The following is a 6,758-nucleotide window of genomic DNA, read 5'->3' on the forward strand; positions in this document are numbered from 1 at the left end:
AATCCGCCGGCTGAGTGTGATCTTAAAATAATCACCTCCTTGTATAACAGTTGTTAAAAAAACAGTACTTGCTTACAAAGTGCTCAGCCCCTAACCATTTATGGGTTAGAGCGTTTCACAAATATAATTAATTAATGATTAATAAAAAAAATTTATTAATGCTTAAATTTACACAGTTTATTGTAACATGTGGTATATTTGAGTTTAATATGTATCACATACATATTGATTTATTATGTATTAAAAAAAATACATCGAGAAATATATTGCATCAAAATTCATTTATTGATACTTTTTATTTATTTTTGTTTATCTAAAACTGAAGTCCACCGATTAATTTTTTTTTATATTATATATATATATATTTTTTTTTACCGATATATATCTATACAAACGCCGTTGAGACAAACATGTGAACAGCACATCCTAGAGGTATTGCACTGAAACAAGCGAAAACAATAATTATTAGATAGTATATAAACAGTTATTTATATCTTACAATTTTGTTTAAAATCTATATTCTTTAATGAGTGGCCCCGAGGTGTTTTGTTAATATTTTACTGGAGTTATGGCAATGGCCAACTTCCCCAGTCATGCTCTGAGTAAGTGGCTTAAACTCTCTCATTCTGCCTCCATAGGCTTCTAATACCAGTGACGCGGCTGGCAGAAGAGTGCCTATATCTCCTAGAGCCGTGCTTTGCCTTCCACATCAGAGGGTATTGGTAAAGCTGACTGTAAATATTGTAAATAGAAGTTAAGTTGGAATATAATACATGTAATACGATGTCATACGTTAAGAAGTTATGGGTCATGTAAATAATTTATCATTTTGTAGCAAACCTACAAATGCACACAAGTAAATTTCGTAGAGGGATTAAAGACCAAGACGTAAAAAATGTAATTCCCAAAACCAAAATTTCCTAGCTTTCCAATTTAAAAGATCCTATACCGTTATAAATGTACACATGTCTTAGAAAACGCAACGATTTAATTTACGGATATATAATTCTTATTTATCGTTCTGGAAATGAAGCAAAAAAAGATTAAATAGATGCAAAATGTCGGGTTGTTCGATTTTTACGATTTGTTTTTAAATTTCGATTGACATTATAAATCAAATCTACTTCGGAAGACAACCGGAGATTTAGTTTATTTTACTTAATAGTTACTTTGTTATTCTTCAATATCCTGGATAGTTTCAATCTACCCCACAAAAATATTATATGGACCTTTTTTTGAATAGGAATAAATTAGCAAAATGTTTAAAAAAAATTGTTAATAGTACACGAGATACCGTATTCCAAAATCAGCATTTTTTATGAATAACAAAAAATCACTATTTTGTGACGAACATCATCAACTGCTGCTGCTACGAAGAATATTATCATAAACTACTTTAAAGTTAGGTTGAAAAGTCCTTTTTTGTTTTGTCCATTAGTTCACAGGTAAGAGCACCCGAGAATGTTTGGTGACACTTCTTATTTCCGAAGGTTTCCTCGCCTTGGCCAATGAAGGAGATTGGTGAAATGAATTTCAATTCAATCCAGTAATATGAGCGCTCGAGATGAAACACTAGTGGTGGGGGCAACTCTCGATGCGTTTTGCATTTAGATTAAAACATCCTGAAAACTAAAAATCTGAATTATAAACATGCTGTAAGTGAAGGATATGTCCAATATTTAATCCTCTTTGTAATGACCTAAAATTCAAAATTTTGCAGTCGAAGGATCTAAACCAATTTTCTACAAGATAAATTACGTTTGAGAATGATAAACCCAACATTAGAAAGTACGACAAGATGGGCACGATAATTGCCGCAATATTTGCAAAACACAGTGAAAACATACAATCAAATGTTCACATTTCTTATTTTAGCTATCACAAGCCAATTATACTAATAATACGAATAATAATATAAATTATAATTCCATGGATGATTAGTATAATTAAGTAAAACATTATTTAATAATTATAATTAAATAAGAAAATAAAAATGTTATTGTATTTTTATAACTTCACAATCATCAATAATAAAATTTTAATACATTATTTCCAGAAGTTTCACTTAATATTAAACACATATACACATAGTATTTATTTTTTAAAAAATACAATATAAAACAAGAGCATTTAATTAATAAATGTAATGTACTATATTAAAATAAAACTTTGAAATGTCTAGGTAAGCAATAAAATTCTGTCAAAATTCTAGTTAAACATATTGTGTATCTTCTTATAAATTTTGTACCAGAATATTCCATTCTCGGCCTTATGCCCTAATTTTGTTTCTCCGATTTTGCTCTTAACTTTTTCTTTCAAGTGGTTGTACTTTTCTCTTAATTTTTCTTTGGCCTCGCCTATCGGAGTCCTCTCGGTAATGCTTGGAAACCCCCATTTAAGTAGTTGGGCTTCCTTACTTAAGTTTTTTCCCTTTGCATGAGAAACGTTATCCGGGGACTTAATGTTTTCCCTCCTTTCCATTCCCTCCACACTCTTCAAAAGTTTCGTTTGAACTGTATCCAATTTCTTCTGTTAAAAAATAAAAATACGTTAAATTTGAAATACTTTAATTTAAAATACAGAGGTTCTAAGAGAGGTATGAAATCAATTTAAAAAAAAAAGAGGTAGGTTTAGATTGTACAAGAATGGATATAATTTTGACCTAGGCCATAACAATAAATACAAATATGGTGCGTTAGGCGGATCACATGACTTTCACTTACCACCCTGGAAGGCGAAAATTTCAAACCAAAAAATATAATTATTATTCTGTACGTATTCAAAGGATTCTTGAGAGGTAAAAAACGAATTTGTAGTTAGTTATTTTTTTTTTTTAAAAAGAATACCCTCATTTCTTGCCACTTCTTCATTTACTCAATGAAGACGTTACTGACAATTGTCCACCAGTGGGTCTACAATTCATTCATCCTTAGTTCATTCATCCATAGTAATTTGTCTTGATAATAAAAAATTTTCATTATCAAAAATGTAGATGACCGTCTACATGTCACTCTCTGTAACTGGTCTCTCAAAAAAACAAAACAAATATTCCTACTTATAATACAACACTTTACCATAAGATGACGAAGTCGTGTACATGGTTGCGATGGAGAAATCGGGTGGTTCCGGCTTTTTCTCATTTTCCAGTCTTAGAACTCCTTTCTCTATTTTTCTTCTTTCTCATTTATTTGTTTAAAAAAATTCTTTAATGGTTTTTATTTATCCATGATTTATTAGAAATAAGAAATAGAACTGTTTATTTATTACAAATAAACAATAAGGTACTTAAGAAGATTTTTTTGAAAATTTGGCATTGATGCTCTCTTAAACTATTTTAAATCACGATAAGACCTATCTGATACACCTGATTTAATTTTAAATTTACATGTCGAGTTTTATCAAAATTGTTTCAGCCGTTTTGGAAGAAATGAAAAGAATATATAAAATCGATTATGTAAATTGGTACTTCCTGGGAAATACCAGACTTACATATACAATTTCAGTTTCGTACAACTTTTCGTTTTTGAACTAGGTTGTTCATACTCAGACAAACAGAAACATACACACAGACACAGATCATTTTACGAAACTTGGTTCGGAGATGGGAGGCAGTAATACGCAAATTTCCGTCGAAAACTGGAATTTAAAATGTTTCAGGATTGCAACACTTCCCCTTACTATATATTCCATATATAAGTATGATAAAGTATACAAATATTACACATGCATAAAATTAAAAAAAGAAAGTAATTTATCCTTCATCGGCGTTGTTGGTCTTCACCTGGCCTAATATGATTGTTTTGCACAAAATCTTCTGGTTGTGTTTCTCAATGGAACATAGACTTATATTTAACTTTATCACTATCTATATATGTCTTACAAACATCACTTATGTATAGCTCAACATAACAATTTGCTACTCAGAAGTACGGCTGTAAAAAATAGTTTTATCATCTTCGACGAACTTACTGGAAATATATGAAAGAAATATTCACAGTAATAAGAATTGGGAAACCTTGAAAAAGATGCATAGCACAATCTTTTTTCAAAACTAAAGTTTGCAAGTTACGCCTGGATTTGCCTTAACTTTTGCAGTAGTAAAAAAAAAGAAAAACCCCAAATGAACCACTTTTTCCGAATATACACTTGTCCCAAACTTATATTTTAAAAAAATATTGACATTCCGAGAAAGACTTTGTAAAAGAAACACATGAGGAAAAAACACGGCCGTGTTCGATTATATTTTTTTTTTATATACGTAGCATGTTATCGATAGTGAAGACATGATTAAGATATCTCAAGGAAATAAATTTTAATTGCATAATTTTTGTTTCAATACCTAATCTTCTATATAAACCTCGGATTTGCTTGTAAACATTAAATATGAGGCGATTTACTTCGGAATTTGTATGAAGAAAAGATTTATCTTATCTTTTTCACTTCTAGTAAAGCCTGAATCGCCGAAAAGTTTACTATTTTATCGACTCAAATATAATTGATTGATTTAAACCTAAATTTAAATTTACATTTATTATTTTTTATTTATAACCTTAAGATATTACTTAAATAAATATACTTTTAAAAAGTAATTCACGAATTTATTCACCAATAATCAAGAAAAGGACGTCTTTTAAATATTAACTGTTTTTCTCTTGTCTAGTACTAAATTAATTAATGATTTTAAATATTTTATCGATTGGAACCCAAAGTTGTTCATAAAATTATTAGAAGAGCTCCATATCTAATTTGTGTCTTAAAATTCCTCGAGTCTCCACTTAGTTAAAGACCCGACCCTGCAAAAATTACCTAGGAATTAAATTATAACAGGACTTAAATTAAAATGTTTAAATTAAACAGTTAATGATATCAATATAGTAATATATTTTACATAAATATCAAGTTTTTTATTATCTACACCTGTGGTTCCCAATCCAGGTGCAGCAAGCCGGTGCGCCGTGGCAGTAATAATTGATTTTGACAATAATTTTGCAATATAGAAGTAGTATTCATCCATATAAAATTGTGAAACCATCATTACCTTCTCTATGCTACGTTTAGACTATATTTACCGCTTGTAGGCCATTTAAGTATATAAACATAATTATAATATATAAACATAATTATAATATATAAACATAATTTAGAATTGTTTGATGTATTATTAGCACTAAACTCAAGATCCTTCAATGGTTGGTTGTAGTGGTACTTCTTATTTACGTTGCTATCTGTTATTAATGATTACCAATTATACTTTAAAAATATTATATTATACAAAATGTGCTTTAATATTGTGTTAATAAATATTTGAGCTTTTAATTTGTAATACGTTTTCTAAAAACTCGACCCCTCAAAAGATAACTGTGCCACATGTTTTTTTAGAAAGACAAGGGTGCCACAAATTTTTTTTTATCTAAATAGGGTGCTGCGGTAAAAAAAAAATTGAGAACGGCTGATCGACAGTACACATAAAACTCAAAATTGAAAATGAAACTAAATTTTCAACGGGACTGCACCCAACGAATATACGACATTAAAATATATTTGCAACTATTTCAATTTTCAATTCAATTAGAGATTATTGTTTTTAATTATTATCAATGATTTTTTTTGCAGCAATTTATATATAATACTATTCTAGTGAAACATTTATATATATTTTATTTCAACTCAATTTTTAGTCCTTTATATAATTATTTTTGGTATAATAAAGCAGTTTCTAACCGGTGGTCCCCAGACAATAGGTGGGCCGCAAGAGCCTTTGGGTGGGCCACGTTAGGGTCTGGCAAGTTTGTTATTAGAGCTATTTAATTAATTGTCTTTTCAGCTGTATAGGTGCTAGCTGGAAGGTTTTAAAAATCAAATGCACAATAAACACGTGACTCAAAAAAGATCTTTACCTGTGTGCCCGATTTTCGAATATTTTCTGAGAGGGGGGGACCCTTCTTCCCAAGTTAGGGATGGGATGGAAACTTGATTTTCATTCCGGCTAAGTGGATCGCAGAGCTTTATGGGTTGGAAACCACTGGTCTAATACGTTTTAAATGCCTTCAAATCATGTAGAAGTCCTTTAAGCAAACGTTGGAAAACAAGGGCCGATAGATTACTCACCGCCTGGTTTAAGCCACTGCAAGACTTTGCCTCCTCCACGTAGGCCAATACTAGGATGACTAGGAAGAGTAGGAGGTACAGCTTCATTTTGCAGACTGCGTCAAGTACAGCGCTCACTCCCCACTATATATTTATATCTGTCCTCTTTCTTCTCAAAACTGTCATCCCTTCTCTCGCACTGATTAGCTGCATGACTATACTATTGGATTAACTTGAGTATTTATCTGTGCCGCCTGTCAGAGATTATATACAATGTTGAGAATTTTGAGAATGGATTTCAAATATAATTCTTTTCCTTCTCATTGCTTTATATGAAACAAGTTATATGGATGACAATCACACTTGTATAATTTAGGATATTATTTATGTGTGTACCATTTTATTGAAATATTTTTGTCACTTAAGAAAAACTATGTGAAATCCTAGATACAGCTGCATCCTGTACAAATGTGATATGCCATGGTCAAGGAAACAAAAGAGAGGGTATCCTCAAATCGGTTAGTTAAGTCTAAAATGTGTATAAAAAATGCTATTTAGGACAGCATCAAGAAATAGCAACGTAGAAAATAATAATAGTTTCAAAGATTGTTGATTAAAATAGTATTCGAAGATTGTTTATAATGAAACTGTTGTTAACTTGGGGTGTACCT

At 30.4% G+C, this 6,758-nt stretch overlaps 1 long non-coding RNA gene across 1 annotated transcript; it reads right to left on the reverse strand.

Annotated features, from left to right (window-relative positions):
* Positions 1-354: 354 nt before the first annotated feature.
* Positions 355-6,265, reverse strand: LOC106677499 (uncharacterized). Its single transcript, XR_010844115.1, has 2 exons — positions 6,109-6,265; positions 355-2,529 (listed from the first exon to the last, which is right to left on the reverse strand). It is a non-coding gene; the product is annotated as an uncharacterized lncRNA (long non-coding RNA).
* Between the last annotated feature and the right edge of the window lie 493 nt (positions 6,266-6,758).

Source organism: Halyomorpha halys, unplaced genomic scaffold (assembly GCF_000696795.3).
Source record: "Halyomorpha halys isolate HHAL.00 unplaced genomic scaffold, Hhal_1.1 Scaffold100.1, whole genome shotgun sequence".
Classification (NCBI taxonomy): Eukaryota; Metazoa; Arthropoda; class Insecta; order Hemiptera; family Pentatomidae; genus Halyomorpha; species Halyomorpha halys.